Below are 26,376 nucleotides of genomic sequence, written 5' to 3'. Positions count from 1 at the left end.
GATAAGAATGATAGATGAAGGGTGATATAAATTAAAAACAAGTGTTTTTCATGAGGGAAATTTCAGTATATTTGCATATTGATGAGAAGGAGTTCCTAGAAAGGAAAAAATAATTCTACAGATGGGGGGGGGGCTCTTGAGAGAGCGCCAGGAGAGAGCATAAGCTAAGAGTTTGCCTTCAGATGGATCCGGGGAAGTTTGTAGGAATTGGAGGGAAGCAGAAGGGTATAGACAGATTGGAAGATGTGCTGGGGATGTGGAAGTTTCCTTTTAATAGTTTTTAATTTTTCAGGGAAACTTGAAAGGTCTTCAGCTGAAAATGAAGATGGATGAGAGATGTGGAGGTTTGAGGAAAGAGAAGATGTAAAATAATTGTCTAAGAAAGCAAGAGATTAAGGAACAGGCAAATGTAGGGCTAAGAAGTGTTGGAATCAAGGCAGTAGAGAAAAAGAATGTAAGCTGGAAAGTTATCAAGTCGAGAGTGGAATGCATGAAACTGAGTTTTCTGAGAGAGATCAGTCATTATTAACAACAAAGGCTATAGTGTCACCACGACTGTAATTTGCTGAGATCCTGTGAACAGTATTGTGACCACTGGAGTGAAGGGCAAAGCATTCAGAGGCAGGGTACTGGAAAAATGATCTATACGATTATTGAAAACCTACCAAAGTTGTGAGATTAATTGTGGACACTAAATTACAAGCTACAATCTTGAAGGAATAAAGAGAGTGAACTGGAAGTCTGTAGGTGACTGCAACAAGGAAATACAGTCTGTGGGAGAATGTAATGGCTACAGCTTCAAACTTGCAGTTTCTAAAGAGAAGGGTGGATAAGGTTGGAGGAAACAATGTGGATCAAAAACACCTACACCACTTCCAGGCCCAGTAGGACAAGGGGTACAGAAGAGAAAACAACAACTGATAGAGAGAGCCACAAGGAAAGCCTTGTCTTCAGCGAACAGCTAGGTATCAGGAGAAGTGAATATTCATAGAAGCAATGGAAGATCGAGGAGATTTTTCTAAGAATGAATTGTAAGTTCCAGACTGCACTGTGGGGTCAGGAGATAGTCTGATAAGGGATGAGGGTGACTTGGACTACTGTATTTCTGGTGATGACTGATAGAATCAGGAATTAATTTAGGGTGCAATGTAATCAATCCTGTCTCTAAGGCAGATTAAAAGGGCGGTGTGTATTGATGAGGGTAAGAAGGACAGGGGAAAAGAGAGGAAAGCATCACACAAGGGCATGAATATGAAGACGTGGGGACCACTGGAAGCCATCTTAGAGGCTGCCCACAACAGCTGCCATCACATCCACAGCTCAGTTCAAACTCACTGTTCCTTCCACTCCCTTGTGATGAATTGAAATGGATAGTACTATACTTCTTCTTGGACACCAAAGGAGGTATGGAAGTCAAGAGAAGAGCAATCTTATCAGGAGCCCTTGAACTTTGGGGTCCCCTCTTGACTCCTGCAGTTGAAGGCAATGGAGGGATAATGATATTAAGACAAGTGAAGTTCTGGGCCTTTTCTTTTCATTATTTTTCTCACTGCTCCTTATTGTACACGTTCTCTTCATGCTCTCCTTCTCTGTTTCAGTTGTTTGACTCCTTTTTGTTTTTGCTTACGCTATTTTCTCTCTCTGTAATGACATCTCTGAAAATTTGACTTACTCTATCACGCTTTTCTTCATGTGTCCAGTCAGTATCAATTCTTCTCTCTTCTTCCTTTCTACAGTATTGTAGCACATTATCACCCTCCCAGAGATCCCTAGGAGATGTGGTTTGTTTGACAGGAAAGGATACAAGCAGCTAGAAGAGAATTAGGAATTCCAGTGGTGTTAGAGAGTTCCCTTAAGAGACTCATTTATCTTATCAGTAATTAATTATAGTTTCGCTGAGCATCTCAGCAGAGGTTGCACATATAGGACACTGCTGAGGTTTATCAACTAGAAAGCACATACACACTATTATCTATTGTCTTGTGATGTTTTTGCACTCTGACCCAGGCACTCTACATTGTCAATGTATAATATCTGCATCACTTTGCAGCTCCCACATCGTGGCACCTGCATCATGGCAATGCTCCTCATCCTCGGATGAGCAATCAGAATAGGCACCAGTGTGTCATTGCATCGTGTATTTTATTTATACCTCTGTGAGCTCCATGAGGGAGGGGATACAAATCTTCATACACTCTGTATAATTACATCAAGTGCCTTCCCTGTGTAGTCAACAAATATTTATGAATGAATGAATGAATGCTGGTTTTCAAAATATTGTTAAGAGTTACAAAAATGAGTGAACATAGCTCAAAAACAAAGTAGGTAACTGAAAGATAAATTTGAGGTCATTTCCCAGAACACACAAAATACAAAGAAACAAAAAAACCCCCAAAATATCAGAAAAAATTACAAAATCCTTAAAAACTGAAGGATAAATTAGAAGCCAGGACCCAAGCCGAGTAGGAATTCTAGAGAGTAAAAATAAAGAGAAATGAAGAAATGAAGTAATCAAAGACATGAGTATGTACATTAAAGACTAGTCAAATATTGAGTAGGAATAATAATAACAAAAAGATGCTCGATTTTATCTTTGTGAAATTTCTGAACTCCAAAGAAAGTTGAAATTCTAATGAGTCCAGAAATAAAAGCAACAATAACTGTTACTTAACTTAGTACAAAAATCAGAGGGGCATCCAGTTTATCATTACTCAAATGGGTCCTTATAAACTCGCTGAAAAAGACTTTAAAATTATAAAGAAAAATGTTTTAAAGCTAGTATTCTACATCCTGCCAAATTATCTGTTAAATTTATGAATAATATGCAATTTTGTACATATAAGACTCTTGCATCTTTTCCGGGAAAAAGTCCAAGAAATTTACTCTATTACCATACTTTTTAAAAATCCAAGAAAGAGGATGAGGTGGATTATATGAAAGAATGGAATTAATACGCAAAGGCTCTGAAAAAGAATCTCATTGTAACAGAAGTGCAGTGGGCCAAGGAAGCAGTATTTCCAGAACACAATCAGAAATTAGAGGGCTCCATAAAAAATGTCTTAGGAAGAAAATAGATGCCACTGCAGAAACTCTATGATTAAGAAAATGTAAATTTGATGAAATGACTTCCCTTAGCAATGAGATTTGTAGACTTTTCCTATCAATTGAGTAGAAAAGTATAAATAAATCAAAGAAATATAAAGCAAAGAATATGTCCAGGTTATTCACAAACAAATGTATTGCAAAGTTCTGCAAATGAATGGAAAGATTCTCAAACTATTAGTGAAGCAAAGTAATAGTAAAATATCACTTAGTACAAGTTGACGAACTGCACCAACAGACTTGAAGGGCTTTCCATAAGGTATTACTGAATAAGGAATGCAAGATGCGAAAGTATTTATAATATAATGGATTTTTATAAGGTGGGAAATTAAAACATTTGTGCTTGTATGTGTACATGTTCATACACACAAGATGAGCTTTCCTATATATTGACTGACACATTCAAGTAGTGGCTTATAGTTGCTTTTGTATTTGTATTTGAACTTTGAAAACTTTGGGAGGACAAACACCATTTTGTTACCCTTAATGAGGAATTGATTTAGTAGATTTCACAAAGGAACATTAGCAGTTACTAAAATTATTGCCTGGAAGACTAAGGGTAAACTGGATATTTTCATGATACCAAAGCATCACTCCACATTATTACCACTTGTTCTTAAGGGATAAAAAAACATAACTTTATAAAGGACAGTTAAGGCTGTGACAATGTTAGTGTGATCATTTTAGCAATGCTATTAGGATAACTAGGCGTTATGTACATCATGAATGTGATGCTATAGAATAGAAGAATATGTTATAGCCTTTTTTTCTTCCTAAAAAATAACTTCAAAATACACATTTTAAAATTAGAAGTTCACAGCTTGATAAATGTTCACAATGCCAACAGTCATGTATAACCAACATCTAGGAAAAAATAGATTATTATCTGCACAACAGAATTTCCTCTCATAGTCACCAAGTCACAAATCCCCCTTCCCATAAGTTCTCACCCTCCTGGTTTCCATCACCGCCTGGGAAGTAAGCTTTCCATAAACGTTGAACTTGAATCTGACTTGTCTTATAGGTCTAAATTCTGTATATAAACCTACGGAGAATAGAAGAACTTACTAAATGACAACATGAGTAAATAATCTGACAAGTCGGGAAAGTGGTACATTCCAGGGTCAATTTGTCTGATCTCTGCAGAGTAGGAAGTGGAGAAAAGGAAGCAAATTTCGTAGACTAAAAAAGACAAAAGAAAAATTACAGTAATTTGAATTCATTGTCTTGATTGGATCCCGACTAGAAAAAATCAGCTATAAAAGATATTTTAGGACAATTTGGGAAATTTGAACATGGAGCAAGGATTTATTATATTAAGGGGCTATTTTCAACTTTGTTGGTTGAGGAAATTATATTGTGGCTATGTTGGGTGGGATCGTTTTTTTTTTTTGGAGGAAGATCAGCCCTGAGTTGACATCTGCTGCCAATCTTCCTCTTTTTGATGAGGAAGACTGGCCCTGAGCTAACATCCGTGCCCATCTTCCTCTACTTTATATGTGCCCCGCCTACCACAGCATGGCTTGCCAAGTGTGCCGTGTCTGCACCCGGGATCCGAACGGGCGAACCCGGGCCGCCCGAAGCAGAACGTGCACACTTAACCTCTGTGCCACCGGGCCGGCCCCTATTGGGTGGGATCTTTTTTGGGGTTGCACACTGAAATATTTATCGATAACATGTTAAGACATCTGTACTATATTTTAATTTAATCTATATTTTAAAATATATATGTTTTAAAAATAGATGAGTAAGTACGACAAACTGTAACCATTGCCTAATCTAGACTAAATTATAGGTATATGAGGTATATATATATATATATATATATATATTATATAATTCTCTCTCTTTTTCTATGTGCTTGAAAAATTTTATAATATAAAGTTAGAAAAAGACACATAAAGGGCACCCATATATTGGATATACAATATCAATTGTACAATGAGGAATGTATAAATTAATTTATTAGTCTAGATTTGCCTGTGTTATACATTCGAACTTTTGTACATGTTTTAATCGTAGATGTTTTCTTTTTCACCTTTACTTTTCAGACTTTATATTCATATGTCTATTTTATTGATGCTGTTACCAATTTATGCCTTTCTAGAGTTGATTCCAAGTTTCCTTACAAAGGATTTCACACTAATAGATATATTTGAGCTTGTTTCAATTTCAGTATTACTGGAACCCACTTAATAGGTTTTGCTTTCAAACTTCCATTTTCTTTTGCTCTGTAGAAAATCAATATGAAGTTAAGAAGGGATGGCTAGCTAAAATTACAAGAGGTTAACTCTTCCTCATTTATAGATATATTTACTTTATAACGGTGCTAAGTAGATTTCCTATTCCTCAATTTCAAAATGGAAGTTTTTGGAAAGATTCTTTACATCTGAATCTTTCTCTTATTACGTACATTCTTTTTCATCTTTAAAATGGTATTTGAACAGAAAAAATATCCCTTTTAACAAGAATAGCTAACAAACCATATGACTAAATACTAAATATAATTATAGATAATAAACCCAAAATCTGGTAAAAGCCAGAAGCAGTACCAGCTTAATTTATGCTGTGCTTTCAAAGGTCTAGTCTAGGATGTTACTGAAGTAGATGTAAGAAGATTACTTCGATATCTGTCCTTTGATAGTGTAAGTCATTTATGGACTCTAGATGGTATAAATGCTAATTATTTGGTTATTTTCTTAGAGAAAAATCCTTAAAGTGCAAGCATATTTGGAGCTTTATTATTATGATATTCATAATCTGTTTGTGGGGCTTTCTGTCTAAGCCAAACTTTAGTGTAAATGTGAAATTAAACATTTTTGAAAGTTCACTAGCTAATACAGTATAATCTGAGCTTTCTATTCTAAAAATATTACAAAAATTTTATATAGATTTGTAGCTCAGTTTGAACTAGAGAAATAAAATGTCTTCAAACATATAGTTAAGCAATCTGATATCTTAGATCATTTCAGCTCAGTTAGAAACAATTTAGACTCACAGAATAAGTACCATTTATTGATTTGTTTACTTAAAGATACACACAGTTCCCTTGAAATTTCGATGATCTTAATTGCACCCACTGTCTTCTATTTGATTGCCTGGTATGGAGAAATTTCACTGATCTGCTGCCTGTTCTTTTCAGCAAGTGAATTTTAATTTACTCTCCTTCTGCAAGAAAGCAGCAAATTGGTTTCTCTGTGCTTATGTACCTGGATCAGGAAAGAAGTCCTGACACTTCCAAATCCCATTTATAAAATTATGCTTTAATTTTCTCTTCACCTTCATTCAGAATCTATATCATGGATATATAAATATCCATTAAATGTAATAATCAACATTATTTAAGTAATAAACAAATTGAAAAATTGTTGAATGATAAATATGTGTGTACTATGAAATATTTCATCCCAGGTAATATAATTAAATGCAGGCTATCCATGTGCTGTGGTAATAGGGCATTGCTGTGTGTTAATTTCCTAGACTTTGGTTGGCACAATTTGCTACACTAATTTAAATTGTTCATTAACGATGTATTTTCCTATAGAATCTTAAGATACGTGTAGCCGACTGCATTTTTTGTTTTGTTTGAATTTAGGAAAATACAATTTAAAAAAGGTCATAAATCCTCTTCATTTATGCATCAACCCAGCAGATGATTTTGATGAAATAGTTAATTTCCTTCTATATTTTCTTGATACAATTAGGGAGTAGGATGTTCTATTTCGTGCTGCAGTGTATAATATAATATAATGAAAAAGTATCTCTGTCGGAAACTCACAATCTAACAGAAATATTAGAATTAGGCTGAAAATAACAAGAAACCTTGCTAGAATAAGAACAAGGTCAGCGCCAGAAGACATGCAACAATAAATTGCTGGAGACTAACAAGGGAACAAAAGTATAAACTGTTCTTATTAGATGAAGATACATGTATCTGTAGAAAGGCTGTGGTTTTAAACAAAAGCCACTACAGGGGCCATGATTGTACTAAAAGTACCCTTAGAAATTCATGTCTAAAATATCTCAGAATTTTAAATTGTTTAGCACTTGAGAATTAAATCAGTAAAAATGAGATAAAGAAGAAGAATTTAGTTCCTTATAGCCCTGGACCTTTATGACAATGAAAGAATAGTTCCTGGCAAAGTATTAATCCTAATTAATTGTCTTAACATATTTTTAAAAAAGAGAGATGGAATAACCTGCCAAGGTCCTTAAAATAAATAGTCAAGAGCTAAAATTCAAAGCTATTTCCAGCCTTTCCTTACCAAAAGGCAAAGGAACAAAATAAGGGCCTCTAGAAGAAAGAAGTGTTGAAGTTCTAATCTTGAGGACCAGTCTCTAAACTCTGGTTCTTAAACTATTTCTTTAAGGCCTGTGCCAACAGTGAATTGTCCATCTTACTGTTATTTCTGTCTTGACCTTGTAAAGTCAAGAGACATGATATGTGCCAAGTTTGGAGATTCTTTTTACTTCTATTGCCCATATATATTTTTGGATATTGATTTGTTTCCTTGTGGTATGAAAATAGTTTGTCAAATATGTCTACCTAGGAAGATTTGCTCAATTTAAAATTCCCTCACTCTTAGAGAAAAGTCATTGGAAGAAAACATCTGTTGTATAAATAAAATTTGCTAAGACATTACTGTGATGGTCAGAGTCCTTCTAAATATGTTTCAACCGGAATTAGAACCTTTCCAGGCAGTCTGAGATGAAACTTTTGTATATGTATGATGAATAAAACGAGACGTTTTCAGCTCAACTCTTGGCTGAAGACATTTCTTCATACTTAGTTTACAAGTTTTGCTTTGCCATTAATTGTTTAGTTCATGTTTACTTTTTAAATTAATCAGTTAATTGAAAAGAAAATGCATGTGAAGCACAAGTAACAGAGGCCCATTCTGGGAGATACAACGATGAATACATTCACTCATTCACTTATTCATTCATTCATTTGTGGGTTTGTTTTATATTCAATAATATATGATAAATATATGAATGATTAACAAGTTCCAGGAACTGTCCTAGGTGCTGATCTTATAATGTTGAAGAAAGATAAAGTAGTCCCAGAGCTCATGGGTTTAGGAGTATTGATAAATGAAGAAAGTTGAATGAATTAATAATATTACATACGTTATTTTTTCTACATGAAAATATTAGGGACCAACAGTATTAAACAGAATATGGTAAATGGTTGAGAATTTCACTTATTGTATTTTGAAACTGGCATTGTTTTCTGAAAATGGAAGAAAAAAGTATGTTACATAACCAAAGCACGGTGAGTCTTTTTGTTAGTTAACCTGGCTTTTGATGGACTAACCAGATTTGAGCCCCAAGAGTGTTATTAAATTTAAGAACAAAGTTTCCAGCCACCAATACTCTGTCAAGAGTCCAGATGGTGCTTTTGGGAGAACACATTTTCAGTAATTTGGTCTCTTTTAATTCCATCATTAGTGAAGAGAACTTTGTATATTGAGGGGATTGTGTTATACTAAAGTTTCAATATATTAATTTTTACCATATGGAAACTATACAAGACATGAACATCTATATTTAAGATGAAATAACTTTCTAAGAAAGTTAATACGTAAGTGTTAGTCTTGAAATGGGATCCCTGCTTTCTTTGAAACTCACTGAATATCACAAAGGCAAATGCTTTGTTATATTGATCATTGTATCCAAAATTTTAAGCTTTTTAGTTACTGTTTGACACAGCCAAATTCTCTTGAAGGTAGGTGATCCATTCCTAGAAATATGGGAATACCAACTGAATCAGTGCAATTTGGGGTTATTAATAATAATTTGGTGTTGATAATAATAGTCCTGCTGTGGTCCTGTCCTAGCATCACACATTGAACTCCCTCTTCTGTTCTCTTCAAAATGCTTGAAGCCCTGATGCAATTTCAGCTGGAGTCTCTTCCCCGTCTCCTTAGTGTAAGGATCGGTCTCATCTCAAACTCACTTGATGTTCATAATGTCCCTCATATTGTCAAAGGACTCCCATGGATTTCTAATTGCCTTTTTTTATGTACTCACTGTTTATTCAATGATTTTATTTAAAGGATTTCAGACCAAGAAATATGTAAACAAATGGCTTATAAAGAAGCCATAACCAAACCATGGTGAACTCACCCAAGACAGGAGAGTACAGCAGAACACCAAGAAGCAAAGGTTATTGGTGGTATGGATCACTAACACTGTCACAGTTTCACAGGAAGCTGACTCTGAGATGATTAGCCTGCAGAAGGTGTGTTAGGGAGATTTTCTGGAATCAACAGTGAGGGGAGAGAAGGGAAGGAAGCAGGAGTGAGTGGGCAAAGGGAGAAGTTGTCTGTCATGAAATCTTGATTGAGGCTTCAGCCTGATGCACAGAAAGCTTTTGAAGTGGGGAGGATCTTTCAGAGTTGTACCCAGTTGGGGCGAGGCCATGGTGCTCTATATCCCCATGTCTGACCAGTCATTGGAGGAGAACTGACTAACCCAGATGGCTGAGAGTGGAGGCTGTTCTGCCAGCAGGACTCTCAGCAATCCTAAGGTCCTAAGGGGACATCTGAGTGAAGCACGACAGCATCCATTCCCAACACTCAGCATCCATTCTCAATACTCGTTGGACAATATTTTCCACTGAAACATTCCACACTGCCACTCATTGCCTGAGAGCATGCGGGAGTGCTCAGAGAACGAGGAGAAATACATACAGTGTTATTTCACTGATTTGTTTCATATATACACACACATACACATGCATATAAGTATATGTGTGTATGTATGTGTGTATATATATATATATATAAAACAGTCTTTTTTCTTTTTTTAGTAAGGGAAATTGGCCCTGAGCTAACATCTGTTACCAGTCTTCCTCTATTTTGTATGTGGGATGCTGCCACAGCATGGCTTGATGAGCGGTGCTAGGTCCATGCCCGGGATCCAAACCTGTGAACCCCAGGCTGCTGGGAAGTGGAGTGCATCAACTTAACCACTATGCCACTGGGCCAGCCCCTATATAACAGTCGTTTTTAAGACATAGTTCAACTATCACTTTTAGGTGTAATTAATTCTTACAATTAGCTATATATAATTTTATTTTTTCTGGAAAATATTTCAAAGAAGTGTGGCAATATAAATAAACCAGTGGTGAGGGTTGACATAACAGAACATAGTTTTCTAAATGTTTATTGACTAAATGATTAGAGGAGATGCTTGCTATATAGCACTATGTCTTCTCAGTTATGTTTGTATCTAGCTTTGTATTATAATTTTTCTGTACTTAATTATCTTATTCCTCCTACCAATTTACAAAGTCTAAGATGGAAGAGACTTCAGATTTCTCATTATGACTTCAGTAACTTGTATTGTGACTTATATAATCAAATGCTCTAACTTCATAGGCTAGGATGAACAGGACATTTTAGATAGTGGCTTAAAGCACTTTGTTACTTTTCTCGTGAAATTTTCAAATATTTCTTTGTCTCTTTGTGACGCATTTTTTCTTTTTCAATTTTTTTTTAATTTTTGAAAAAGATGTTGAAATTCCCAAGCAGAAATTCTATGACATTTCTATGGTGTCCAACCTTAAAAGTGACATGTAAGCTGCCCTGTTGATTTAACAACGTGAGCCACCAATCTTTCAATCTGATTCTTCGACCACCGTGGGTCTCAATTTATTCCAATTTAATGACAGTCATTCTTTTTTAACATGACCTGATTTAGTGAGGAACAAGCTGGATTGAGACAACCAGTTCATTTAAAGTTGGCCAACAAATAGTAAACAGATGGTAACAACTTTCGCTCAATTCAAATCCAGGCCAGAAATCAAGTAATGACTGTCAGGTTTCCACCTGACAGTCTCTATGCTTTTATTTAATTTACTTAATATCTTTTGCTTCCTAGGTACATGTTCAAGATACATTTTTTTAAGTAGGGAAGATTATTAATGAAACTTTTAAAATATCACCCTTTTGTTTTATATATATATATATATAAATATACATGAATTTATATTTATGTATTATATATAATATATATTAGATAACATTTAAATATATATACACGAATTACTGAAAATCGTTTTTAATTTAGATGATAAACTACAAAATAAAATGACTATTTTTATGTAAGAAACATGCATATTTGAAATTTCACTTTCCTTGGTGATCTTTTAAAATTAATAGTCAATATATGTAGTGTAATTTTGGGGTAGATGGAATTGATGGTGGCTTATTTTGGCTCAGCATTCACTAAGAGTATATATAAACTATTTAATGAAGACTCTAGGATGCTATATTCATATGGGGAAGGACATTATCTTCTTGGTCATCGCTATGCCTTTGGCTCTTAGCATAATGCTTGTTTAATTGTTGCTCAATAAATATTTGTCAAATAAGTGAATAAAGGTATGCTTTAAGTGACATTTACTAAATCTGTCAGTATAAAATTCCTTTATATACACTCTTTCAATAAGGCAAAATTTACTGAATAATATTTGTCTCATAGGTGTGGACAGAGGTGGATGTATTAGGAGTATATATTCTCTTCCAAAACTCATAATTTATTACTGGTCAAAACAGAAAACTAAAGTATCTTTTTGAAATGCATTTGTGTAAATTATGGCACAAATAAGTGTACTCATTCCTGGGATTAAATTAATTTTGAAAATAAGTAGATTTATCTTTGCATCACTTAAAGGTACTCTCTTTCTTTCACACTTAAAATGTTATGTTATACGTTAAAGGACAGAACATAATGTCATTGGCAGTGTTCTTCATAATTCTTTTAAAATGCACTAAATGGTATTCTATCTGCATCATTAGGTTACCGTACAACGCTGTCCTTTGAGAATATGGTTTTGCTATCATTTTTAGTTGTAATTACTTCCCACAAAAACTGCACAGGCTTATTGAAATGACTTGATGTGTGAAGGTTGAGAAGACAGTGCCTACCAGAGCTGTATATAAATGCAGCCTGATGGCACGGCATGTTTATTTCACATAAGCTTACCCCTACAAGGTGCCATATTTCTGAGTGTGGTTTTCTAAACTTCTCCAGAATTTACGGTTTCTCTATACAAGTCTGAAGTTAGAGATTTCCTGTACCTCAGAGTTTCTCAACCTCGACGCTTTTGACATTTCAGACTGGATAATTCTCTACTTTGGAGGTGCGCTGTGAGTTGTAGGATGTTTAGCAACATCTCTTTTCTCTGTTTACCAGATGCCAGCAGCACCCTCCGCCTCATTGGGGAAATCAAAAACATCTCCGGACATTGTCAAACGTCCTGTGGGGGCAATATCGCCCCTGGTTGAAAACTACTGCATGACTTTCTCTTTATTGTATGCGTGAGTGTGTGTATAATAGGATTTTCAGGGAGATGTTAATGTCCCAAATTATACCAAGCTCAAAACTGCGAATACGTTAAACGCCACTCAGTTTAAAGAGAGGTGCCATGGAGCTACAAAAACACAGGAACCGGGCACCGTGCTCAAGGGCTTTCTTGGAGGTGGAACCAGCTCAACGCTTCCAAAAGTCACCTTAGTCATCGTCTTCCCATAGTCCAGACTAGAGGAGAAGACAATGATCAGAAAGGGGATTCCTCCCCTCCTGGGAGTGCAGAGTTTGCTGTGAAAGGCTTGCTCACAGCAGTAAACTCTGCTGTGGGAACTCCGCGATACTTCTGAAGTATTCACACGTGCACTGGGTGGGAGTCGATACTAAAGTACTGTACAAATAGACAACTGGCTTAATTAGTCACCTGTCACTGTGCATTTGGGTTGTTTCCCATGTTTGACTGTAATGTGTAACAATTTTTTGAAGGTTTTTGTCTCGTGTTCTTCTTTATTGGTTTGCTTGTTTTTGCGGTGGTTTGTGTGTGTGTGTTTTCATTTCTTTTATGCAAATACAAAAGGCTAAAATTCCTAGATCAAGGAGTGATAGGTGTATGTTTAACTTTATAAGACACTACCAGAGGTTTTTCCAGAAGGTATCAAAGGCCAGTTGTTAGTGTTTTGTCATAAAGGCATCAACAATCATAAAAAGAGGATAATGACTTCACCAGATTAGGATTTCTCTATTTGTCCTCTCTGTCCCAAAACACTGGGGCGACTAGGGCCATGATGATAGTAGAAGAATGTCGCATGTTTAGGATCAGATGTGAGATCGGAAGGTTTAAAATGAATTGGACTAAGTTTAATGACCAAAACTCACTAGAAATTAATGAAATCTTCCACAAATGATATTATAGGATGGGAGACGAAGATATGTCAAAGCAAGGCTGAAAGAAAATATTGGGAAAAAATAAAACTCTTCTATATTTATTCCTCAAAGGGGTGAGACTATTGAATAAACTTGTTTCACATAGACACAAAAGTTACACACATACACATATTGGTGAATATGCGACGAAGTTCAAACGTACAGTCAAAATATTGGGAGATGAGGAAAGTTGAAAGCCATCTTAAAGTCTATCTTTCAAGCCAGTTAGGGCTTTTGTTTTCATCGATTTTAGAAAATAAGCTTACTGCATAAATTTTTGAAGTAATTTCATACAGTTATATTTATGTGCAACCTCAGCTCCTGTGTACAAATGGCTTGTAGTCATTGAGTAGTAACTGGTGAAAAAGAAGGTGTGGTCTGTGAATGAGCTCACCTATAAGAACTTCATGATTTCTTCTGTTTTCTGTTTTATTTATAAAGGAGGAAAGGGATAGCTTGCTTTGAATAATGACCGTATGCCATACATGGGTTTAGGGATCTTAATGATGTCTTATTTATTCAATATGGATACTGAAAAATATACTTTGTTAACATCTGACACCAGCTGTTATTTTAGTGAACAAGATGTCATGGTTTAGTCCAGGGCCCAGCCTGGTGGTGCAGTGGGTAATTTCGCACGTTCCACTTCAGCAGCCCCAGGTTCACTGGTTCGGATCCCAGGTGTGGACCTATGCACCACTTGTCAAGCCATGCTGTGGCAGGCATCCCACATGGAAAGTAGAGACAGATGGGCATGGATGTTAGCTCAGGGCCAGTCTTCCTCAGCAAAAAAGAGGAGGATTGGCGGCAGATGTTAGCTCAGGGCTAATCTTCCTCAAAAAAAAAAATAAATGAATAAATAAATTCTTTTTAAAAAGAAGATATCTTGGTTTAGTCCAGGAAGCAGCTACTAGTGGGATGTACCTGCTGCTCCATGTTAAGATTGAGCTTATAGGTGGGAAGAAATCAAATAAATGCATATAAACATATATACAAGCATAAATAAACAAACAAAAAATAAATAGCTGTGCTGCTTAAGAAATAAAAACGTTTGGTAGGATTAAAGACAAAAGAGGAGAAAAGGCATTAAAAGCAAGCTGATAAACAAGAACAAAGAAAAACACAAAGCTTACAGAGTAAACTAACCAGTGAGCTATTTGAGTGCTCAAACATTTCAAGGACTTTAATCTCCCGTCTTCTTGTAGTCTCTTATACACACGTTTTATATGATGCCCAAGATTAAATACAAAATATCATAAAGAGTTTATCTTTAAATCTATTGAAACTATTCAGTAAATGATATTTGTGGGAAATGAGAAAAAGGAGATTGAGTTTAAAATCTGATAAGAGGAAGAGAAGAGAATAACTTGTGTGCATTGAGATCCCAGGAACGTTGAGGCGGAAGTAATAAAGGCCCCTGAAGATCATGGAAATCACAAGAAAGCTTGGCATTCCATTGAAAACATCTCAAAGGACCAAGAACCCTTAGATGAATCAAGGTCAAATTTACAATGATTCCATGAGAGGAAAGATTCTAATCTCTGTCTTGTGAAAAAAGAAATGAAATCTCCAGGGAGATAATGATTTACTCAAGACCCCTAGTTGTTAGTTACAAGAATAGGATTCAAACTCAGGAGAGGTGATTGTAAGTCTGCATCACATGTCTGTTCCCTACACTTTGGATGGATGCCACAGATGGAGGGAGATGGGAGCAGCTGTAACAGTTTGAGGAAGGTTGTGTCTCTCTTAATCCCATATCTTGGTGTATGTGCGTGTGTGACTCATGAACATTGAAAATACAAATGGTAGCCAATAATCATGCAGTAAGTATTTTTGAGGACCAAGCTTTACTGGCAGTACAGTCAAGTTGAAGTAAACTTGGTTATGTCCATGCCTTTTTTAGTAGTTATTATAAAACCTAAGTGGAAAAAAGTGACAAAACTCAAAACGTTCAAACATTTTTGTTCGGCATATGATGTGTGACTATAATATTATAGGGGATAACTTAACAAACAATTTCATTCAAATATTTAACTAAAATAGCATGAAATTTAAGACTGGAGAGCATAATTCTTATACATAGATAATTCATGACTATATCATATATTTTGTGTCCAGGACAAATTGTAAAATACCACAATGCATTTATCTTTAGCCCAATTAAAGATTTTTGGCAAATGGCATGTAGCCCTTTTAACAAAGAAAAACTTTAAAGAAATTCATTTTCCCAAAATAAACTGATGATAGTGTGCTTGTAAAAATCAAAACTTCGAACACCATTTGAGCAATTAAATGAAACGACTTGTTAATTCAGAAGAAAACCTTGCATAAATGTGAACTGGTGTGTGGAGAATAATTAAGTTGTAATTCCAAAAGGTTACTGTAGCAATTTGCTTGTCCTGATTTTTTAATTTAGATAATAGTGCAGTCTTTTGCAATATGGCAAGCCAATCTATAATTTATTTTCCACCATATATGGGAATAGTACATCTGTGTTAAAGTTTTTGTGTATTACTCCACAATAACTTATCTGATATCAATTATTTTTATATACTGCATTCCAAATTGTATTAGCATTTAAGTTTTAATAGTTTAAAACTATTCTGAGTGCAATAATAACACAATCAATTTATATATAAGTTGAATGATGAATATCTTCACAAAAGAGTAGTGAATTTATGCTCTGTAATGCTGTAACAGATATTTAATTATTTCTTATTTACTGCTCTTAAAGTCCCACTTTATTCTGGGCACATTCAGTTTCTCAGGCAAATTTTGTTGATCGCTTTGACTTATTTTATGTTATTCTTTTTCCAAATTGACCATTAATGATATTAATCAGGTTCCTGGAAAAAAGAAGATGAGTTATATTTATTTTCAAAAGATACAATAAGAAAATTTCTTATTTACCAAATCAAAAACCATAAACTCTCACAACCAAAACTAAGTCTATAATGTGTTACTATATTATAATTTGTTGTTATTAGTGCTGTCCTGGTGACTCAGACTCCTAGCGACCCTGTGTCCAGCAGATCAGAACCCTGTCTGGTCTCTGCTCCATCCTTTCACTCTACTGTGCTGTATCAGAAAACGTTCCACTTCTACTCATGGGATTTTCATGGCCAATTTTTTGGAAGTGAGTGGCCAGGTCCTTCTTCCTAGTCTGGAAGCTCCACTGAAACCTGTCCACCATGGGTGACCCTGCTGGTATTTGAAATCCCAGGGGCATAGCTTTCAGTGTCACAGCAATATGCAGCCGCCACAAGATGACAGCCACAGATGGGTGTTGTTCCCTGAATGGAAGCAAACCTGGGCAGCGGTGGTGACAGCACTGAATGCTAACCCCTAGACCACCATGCTATAATTACAGGGTATATTTTAATTTCCTTTCTGTTGTTTTTCTTACTCTATAGTTGACACTGGTAAATACCTTTTAGTTTATTTTACACAGCATACTTCTAAAAGGTAGGCATGTGTAGTATTTAAATTTTTACACTGTTGTATGTTGTATACTTACAATGTGATTTGGAAATTAATTTGCATTTGAAGATATCTTGGTAAAAAATAGAGTATCTGAGAAGTAATTTTATTACTTTTATAAGGAACGCATTTTTAAATGTTATTCTTGAAGTCTTCATCTGATAAAATACATTAGATAAAGCATTCTTTTTGAGAATTTTAGGGGTATATTATTGAAGAGCCTTTTAAGTCACTGATATTAAGTATATTGACCAATTTATCCAGTAATTTAATAGCCTAAAATTTTAATATAATGTCTAATGATGGTTGCAGTTGAAGAGTTTACAAATAAGATATGAAATTTCTTCACAGTGTGCCAATAGTTGCTTTTTTATATTATTTATTTTTGGCACATTAAGCTTTATAAATGCCGTATACTTTACTTAAGAGTTTGTCGGAGGACAAAGGTAAAGACTGTGAATCTCTGATAGGAATCTGACAATTTCTGGATGATAATGGGACCTAAGGAGTAACAGCAAGAAGAAATATGAGGGTCCAGAATTTCTTTATAAGTCCGTGTTTTCAGCCTAGACTTCCTTACCTAATATGGAAAAGCAAACATTAAAATATTGGCAATGAGGCAGGATTTAAGGATAAAAATGGCATAAGAAAATGCACTTAAAAGCAAAAACAGACTATCAGAAAATAAATTAGACATCAAATACACAGAATTTAACATTAATGAAGATACTCAGGATTGATCTAAATTACCATTTTACTATTTACTCCTTTATTTTTACTCTAAAACTAAGGAGTAGCTCTTAGAGATATTGTGGTTATTACTTTTTTTTGGCAGATGGTATTAAACAGCTATCACATCAATTGTATTTTATATATACACAAATTTATATATATATATAATTTTATGGTATTTCTACATGATTATATTTTAGGAAATTTTAATTATTTCTTGGATTTTTTAACTTCATTTATGAATTTCACTTATGTATGCAGATGTGAGCTGTATGTGACTCAAATGCTCCTTCAAAGGCAACAGAAATGAAGTGAAGTCTACCTGTTTGACTTTAAAGTAGTTTTTCCAAAATGCAGTGGTAAGCAATATTAAATATGTTAGAGATACTATGGGGGCTGGCCCAGTGGTGTAGTGGTTAAGTTCATGCACTCTGCTTCGGCAGCCAGGGGTTTGCCCATTTGGATCCTGGGCATGGACCCACACACCACTCATCCAGCCATGCTGTGGTGGCATCCCACACAGAACAACTAGAAGGACTTACAACTAGGATAGACAACTATGTGCTGGGGCTTTGGGGAGAACAAAAATAAAAAAGAGGAAGATTGGCAACAAATGTTAGCTCAGGGCCAATCTTCCTCACCAACCCCCCCAAAAAAGGAAAATCATTCCTTTAAAAAAAAAACATTATGAAAACCTGAGGAATATCACATAAGCTTTTATTTTGCAATAAAATGGGAATATAATATACGATCTTCCCTAGGTATCTATGCGGGATTGATTCCAGGATCCTAGAGGATGCTCAAGTCCCTTATATGAGATGGCATAGTATTTGCATATAATCTGTGTGCACCCTCTGGTATACTTTAAATCATCTCTAGATGACTTATTGTACCTAATACAATGTAAATGCTATGTAAATAGTTGTTATACTGTATTGTTTAGGGAATAAAGACAAAGAAAAAAGGTCTGCACATGTTCAGTACAGACGCAGCCATCGTACGCCTTTAGATTCAAGGTTGGTCAAATCCAAGGATGTGGAACCTCTGGACAGGGAGGGCCCACTGTGTGTGTAAGACAGAATGATAGAATTTAGCTTGTTTCATAATTCACTTTTGCAGTAGAAAATAAAATGATGTTTAAACAGACACAGAGAATATGCTAATGAAGAATGATTCTGTGGTCTTTTCAAATTTATGATTTCTATGTCTTTCATCCATTAATGTTTCACTATAGATATTTGCTTTACAAATGGACTTCTCTCATGTGTCATCAATGAAACACAATTTCTCTAATTATGGTGATATTTCTACATGCATTTGGGCTTTAGACATGGAATAGGATTGAGAGATAGAGGACAGGAAGTAAGTGAAGTGGGAATGTTTTAGTTAAGTGATTAATGAGGTCTATAAATCTATTAAAAATTCTGTGGACTAAAAAACCTCAAAATCCTTAGTCTAACACACATTTATATTGTAATTTATAGTAAATATTGAACTTTACTAAGTAATTTTGAGCAAATTGATGACAGGAACTGTGTATGTTTTATTTTTATAAAATCAGTGTTTAGTGTATTAAGACTTATCTCTCTTCCTTTGAAAAATATTATTTAATAAATTCCATTATATAAGCTTTCATACTATTTTAATGTCAAAAAATCAATTCTGGGGCAGGACCGGTTGCATAGTGGTTATGTTCACATGCTCCACTTCAATGGCCCAGGATTCTCAGGTTCTGATCCTGGGCTCAGACCTACATACTGCTTGTCAAGTCATGCTGTGGCAGCATCTCATATACAAAAAATAGAGGAAAATCGGGACAGATGTTAGCTCAGGGCCAATCTTCCACACCAAAAAAAAAAAAAAAAAAAAAAATCTGTGATTGCTTTGTGGCCATTTGTTTTCTGGCATATAATGAAGTCTTTTTATATCATTTCTGTAATGAGTGTCATGCAAACACGTAGGTGTAGGGATACACACACACACACTTACTGTGTTATAAATATTTTAAATTTTCTGTATGTTATGATGTTTTGACATCTTAAAAATCCTTTCTGGCTGAGGAGAGACTGCTCCTCCCCAAGCTAGCCAATTCTTACAGACAGCAAAATGTCCAACCAGGAAGATGCCTTTGGTATGCAACCTAACCAATACAGAACCATACTTCCCCTATCTGGTCCTTGCACCCAGGAGGTAATATTCCTCTGCCTTAATCACCCCAGGGTGAGGTGCCAAATAACTAGGGACCAGCCCTATAGCCCAAAGCTCTCCAAAGTTATTCAGACTAGCCAACCCTAAACCATTTACCCTGCCCTGCCTGCGTGGTAAGCCATGCCTCCTTGTTTCTAGGACCCGTGAGTACAATAAACTGATTTTTCCTGTGCCTCTCCTAATCTCCTCTTATGACTGCATCTAACTGACTATTTCATAAAAGAATACAAAACACTTGCTCGCGTTGTTTTTTCCTGATGTAAGTTCGATGGATATGCAGAATGAAATCATTTATCTCATAAAAGAAAAGCTTCATTTGGGAAATCTTCAATCCCAAAACACAGTTATTACAGAAATTACTATTTGATTTTCCTAGAACCCAATTGGGAGCATGGTGTTATGACTCTGACGAACCATGAGTGCTATATTTCTAGCATCAATTGTCCATATTGTTTTCTAATTTCCAAATCATGATGCCAAATAATTAGCAGGAACAACTAAAATCAACAAAGGAAGCATGATTATGAATAGCGCTCTGCTGTAGGACTCTGGAAAAGCGTTAATTTTTCTATTCATGATCTAATCATCTGGATAACTATTAGAAGAAACAAATCAAAGCCTGGCCACATGATGGAGCTCATGTAGAAATGATAAAGGTGCTCTCAAGTGGTAACACGAAGAAATTAGGCAAAATAATTGTGTTTCTGTTACATTCTACTGGTTCCCTCATGCATTTTGGTATGGATAGAGCCCACATAATAACATGCTCCTGTCATTTAGTTTATTGAAAAGTTATCTTCTATGGTACATAGTGAAGCTTATGGGCCATGACTTGACATTATACTCATGGCTTAATTAATAAATGCACATGAATATGTAGGCTCATAAAAACATAACTTTGTTTATTACAGCAGTGCTTCTCAAACCTTAGTCTTCCTAAGATCCATCCAAAGAACTTAGTTAAAATACAAATTTCTAGTCCTTACTCCCAGAGACCGGCTCAGTGAATCCTGTGTGGATCCCAAGTAGTTGTTTTTCTAATAAGCTCCCAGATGATACTGGGACAGTATTTCTAGTCAATACTAGAATAGTTAAAATTAATTGCTCAAAACTAGTTTTAGTGCCATATGCTAATATAGATTGTGAATCAGAAGAAAGACGTTTCGATGTATTCAATTATTCTATTCGCCAATTCCTACAGACCCAGTTTTGAAAGACATTTGATATAAACAAAAGATGAAACCAAAGTGTTGAAGTGCTAACTTCCACCCATGTAAATATTTAGTATATATTACTGACCACCTACTAAGGGTTTGCACCTGTCAATGTGCACAGGGTGGTGAGATCTATGGGCTTACGCTCATATACTCAACTCGATGCCTGCATGAGCTTGTTTTTGAAAGGGAGATATACGTTAAATGAAGAAACATAGAAATCGACATATACTTACAAATTCTGATAAGTTCTATGAAAGAAAAGTGGAGACTATGAGAGACTACTAGGTGGGACCTCTGTGAAATAAGGTAGCTCAGGAAATCTACTCAGATTAAGCTCCACATTTAAAGCCAACTTTGTATGTTGAGTAGAAGTTAGCAAAAAGAAGGGGAAACGTGAACCAGGAAGAAAGAGTATCAGGATCAAATACCACCTTGGTATGTTGACAGAAGATGAACGTGCTGAAGCATAAGAAGGAAGCCAGGCGCAGGAATAAGTATGAGTAGGGACAAGTGGATAGTGCCTTGTGTTCTAGGTTAAGGAATGTAGATTTTAATCTAAGTGCAATAGAAAGTCATTAAAGGATTTGTAATAAGTGTTAAAGATTTTCTATGCTTAAAGATCACTTTTGATGCTCTTTTTAAAATGGATAGAAGTGACTAAGAGTGGAAACTCCTTTCCATTTAGAAGTCTGGCAGAATTATCCATTTCACATACAATGGCAGTGCAACCCTTTATATCAGTTTTCTCTTGCTTCCTTTAGTTAACTACAATTAACCTATCTGGAATACTCTACGCCTGCTCTTTGACATATTACTATTTCCAGTAGTTATTGGATATCTTTATATTTCACTGGTGGTTATCAGTGAAAAGTACATATTTTCAGAAGGTCCTGTGACTTTTCTGCTTTTCTTCCTTAAAGACCCTTTGGTGTCAGCTCCCGGCTGGTTCATAACCCCTCCAGCAGGCCATGGAGTGGTGAGTTGTGGTTCATACCTCAAGCTTTGAGGTCATACAGCCAAAGTTCACAAGAGGGTTCATATCAAGATTCCTCTGCCAACAAGTTATTCAGCTTTAGTCTGGCGACTTAACTCTCCATCTTGATGTCATCATCTGCAAAATGGGAATTAAGCTAAGTACTGAGGACACTGTAACACAGAAAACCCTACATAAGCCTTAATTATTATCATTATATTTTTCTTATGTAAAACCAAAATAGAAACACTTTTATAGAATTTTATGCTTTATAGTTATCAAACTTCCCTGTAAATATTCTATCTAATTACAAATGCAGGTGATGATTTCCACTTAGGGAAATATTCGTTGCAAACATTAGTTACTTGTTAAGGTTAAAAACTTGATGCATCTCATTTAGTCTCAATTAAATCCAGTGCAGGTCAGCCACTGATGTATTCAAAGAGAAACAGGATGGAAAAAGTACTGATATTTGAAGGTTGTAGCTTTTTGTAATAATTTTTTTTTAAAGATTGTCACCTGAGCTAACATCTGTTGCCAATCTTCTTTTTTTTTTCTTTTCTCCTTCTCCCCAAAGCCCCCCAGTACCTAGTTGTATATTCTAGTTGTAGGTCCTTCTGGTTGTGCTGTATGGGATGCTGCCTCAGCATGGCCTGATGAGACGTGCCAGGTCCCCGTCCAGGATCCAAACGAGCGAAACCCTGGGCCGCCAAAGTAGAGCACATGAACTCAACCACTTGGCCATGGGGCGGCACCCATAATAAATTATTTAAATAGACAATTGAAAGCTGTAACAAGCAGATATCTGTAGAAACAATTGCACATTATGTAAACATAGACAAAATCTTTTAATAGTGCACAATCAAACCGAAGGCAAACCTGGTGTACCTTTCACCTGAGAGGAAATTGATCAGAAGATGGAGGAAAATAACAGCAATGATACAAAACAAGCCACAACACTGGGGAGAATGAAGTAAAATCACTTAAACATCTTTGTAGGTCAGATATTTAAGTTTTTCAAGTACATTATTTAGTATCATTGACGTGAGCTCTGAAATGTCACTCGGTGAACTGCCTCAAGACTGTTCTCATTATTTTTATTATTGTTTTGTAATGGAGAGGACAAAACTAGAGGTACTTATTATATTTTAACAAAATGTTATCTTCTAATGTAACACCCTAAGTCTTCTAAAAGCAAAAATTTTGCTGAACAAATTTACAAAGGAAATTTCATCCATTTCTAATGATTTACAAAGGAATTTCATTCTATTTCTGATACATCCCTGCCAGTCTATTACTCAACGTTAATATTCAAAACATGAATGTTCATGCTTGTAACAGATTCATAAAAGCAATATCAACCAGGAAAACATTGATTGATTACTTTCCTTACAATAATTGCTTACAACCAGCAAAATTCTCCTGTATTATTATAAAGTAACATAATATGAACTAAGATATAGTTTAATAGAATGAAATAGGATTTGAACGGCAATTATTTAATTTCACGGGTATCTATATATGTGTGTGTATATGTACATATATAGACATATTTTAATAGTCAAATAAAGATCCATATCATAGAATAATGGATCAAATCCATTAATTTGTTCATTCAGCAAAGTATTTATTGAGCATCTATTATCTATCAAGCATTTTACTATTTGCTTGGGTTTGATAAAATTAACATACCAGACCTCATGGCACTTACTTTCTCTAGGGATGGACATATAATATATTGTTAAATTGTAGGTATACAATATATCTACTAAATATTTCAGGTAGTGAAAAATAGTATAAAGGAAAAAAAATTAAGGGAATCAAGAGCATTTGAGTGATTGTGGTTCTAGAAGAGGTAGGTAGGGAAGGACACAGAGGAGAGTCCGAAATTTGCATTTTGTTTTTAAATCAAACTGTAAAATTTAAAAATTGAAAACTTTTTCCTGGTGGGATTTATATCTCAAGCTGGTTGCCTATCTGTAGGTCGAGATAATTTAGGCAGCTAAATATTACAGAAATGCGTTGGTTATCTCCAACTCTTGATAGAACATATTTGCATAGTTGCGTAGCAAAAACTTTAAATCTAAGCTGTTTTGGACAACTGGCAATATGATTTTAAGTATGAAGATGGGCTGTGTACATGTTGGATGGCCTTCTTGTTTCTTCATCTCCTAAAAGTGGTTTTTATTTCCTCGTATCTGTATTTTTCTAATGACTGCTGAATTACATGTTCTATCTTGTTATTTGAAATCATCACATAGAGCTGCTAACAAATGTCTCAAATTTAATCCATACTGATTAAAAAAAAAAATGGTGACTGGCCCAGTGGTGTAGTGGTTAAGTTCGCGTGCTCCACTTTAGTGGCCCAGGGTTCGCAGGTTAGGATCCCAGGCGTGGACACGGCACTGCTCGTCAAGGCATGCTATGGTGGCATCCCACATAAAATAAAAGAAGATTGGCACAGACGTTAGCTCAGTGACAATCTCCCTCACAAAAAGTGAAAAAAAGGAGAGTTTGAATGAAACATAGGAACCAGGAAGACATCTGGAAAAAGAACATTCCAGGCAGAAGGGAAAGCCTGGATAGAAGCTTTGGGTGGCGATGGCCTTTGGCTGTTCTCCAAACAGCAGGATGGTCACTGCAGCTAGAACAGAGTGAGTATGGAGCAGGGCAGGAGTAAATAAAACTGGGAGGTAAATAACGGCCTGATAATTTAGGAAGGACTACAAGGCCTGTTGTGAAATTCCAGTTTTATTGAAGAGAAGTCATTGGAGGTTTTTGAGCAGAAGAATGAGCGAATCTAAGCCAAGTGTTAAAAGGACATCACTGGTGGTGTGAGGAGAACTGACTCACAAGGCCCGAAAGTGGACGCAGGTAGACCAGTGAGTGAGCTGGTGATCCAGGTGAGAGATAGTGTTTTGAACAAAGATTCTAGTGGTGAGACTGTAAGAACAGGTGAGATCCTGGGATGTGGGACATATTTCGAAGAGATTTCCTGGATTTGCAATCCTTAGAACAAGTAAGCAGTCCATGATACCCCACTAATTGTCAGATGGAATCCTGATGTTTTTAGGATTCTTCATGACTTGGTTTCTGTCTCCTGGTCCAGTAAGCTTGCTTGCCATTACATGCTCACATTTTGTTTTCTTGTGATTGCTTTTTTTCCCTCTGCTTCCATATTTGTCTATTTTTAATGCTTGTGGCATCCGTTCTTTTATGCCTCCTAAACAAGCTCAAAGTCTCCATTCAGGATTCCTTTCTTCTGGGAAACTTTCTCCAAACAGCTAGGGCAAGATGAAGACCCCTTCCTGGGCGATATGAACCCTTGAAACTCTCTTTCTCTGTCTTCTCTGTCTATCTGTCTGTCTGTCTCTGTCTCTCTGACACACACACACACACACTCACACTTCCAATGTACATATGCATACATTCACACAAGCCTATACCTTACTGTCTTGCAATGTATGTTTGTGACCTTTTTTCTTCCCACTAGAACATACAGACTGTAGGCTCTTTTAGGTGAAAGACATGGTTATTTTATTTTCCATCATTAATTTCTAATTCAAGGCCAGATACATTTTAGGTGCTCAGTAAACTAATATATTGGGACTTTTTCCTTAATTTTATATTGGTTTTCTAAAAAGACATTTTATGAGGCCTAATAGAGAGTGCTTAGTATATATTAATTTCGATGACATAAATATTTCTGAAATATTGAATATTTTATGGGTTACACTTGACAACTTTACTAATGCATAGTTACTTAGAGAGAAAAACTCTTTAAGAACTGTCTGGGAAACAGGCTGATTTTTGCATCCTACAGAGTGCAGGTGTGTTTGCAATATAAGAGCCGTAGGAAGGCTCATTCTGCATAGACAAATACATTTTTCTGGCAACAAATATAAAGAACACGTATTTTTTAAAAAATTCCTTTATTTTGTTGTAAGAATTTTTGAGAATTATAAATGAGATTCACTGAACGACAAAACATGAAACTCTTTACATTGGCTTCTTTTATTTAATAATTTATAGCACTACAAATTCAGCAACTTATTAAAATAAAAGAAAAATACCCAACAAGTAAAGATATAGAGATCTTTATTTCTGAGGTATATTTGCAGACACTTTTCACATTCACTTAATAACTCCTATAGTAATGTGAAGGTATTAATGTTGCTTTTTTCCCAAAAAACACACAACACAGTATTACACCAATACAGTTCTGGAAAAATGCATTTCTTTCTACCCAGAAGTACAAGATGAAAGTATATGATGCTTCCTGTAGCTTCAACAACTCTCTTTAGGATGTCTGCCTCAAGAATTTGGATACTTTCAGAGAACATACTGTAGTAAAAGGAGAGGATATTTTCATACATAGCAGTGGGAAAAGCACAAAGTTCTCATTAAGTGCTGTGAAAACTG

Source organism: Equus asinus, chromosome 30, assembly GCF_041296235.1.
Source record: "Equus asinus isolate D_3611 breed Donkey chromosome 30, EquAss-T2T_v2, whole genome shotgun sequence".
Classification (NCBI taxonomy): Eukaryota; Metazoa; Chordata; class Mammalia; order Perissodactyla; family Equidae; genus Equus; species Equus asinus.
Note: the sequence above shows the minus strand (reverse complement) of the source record.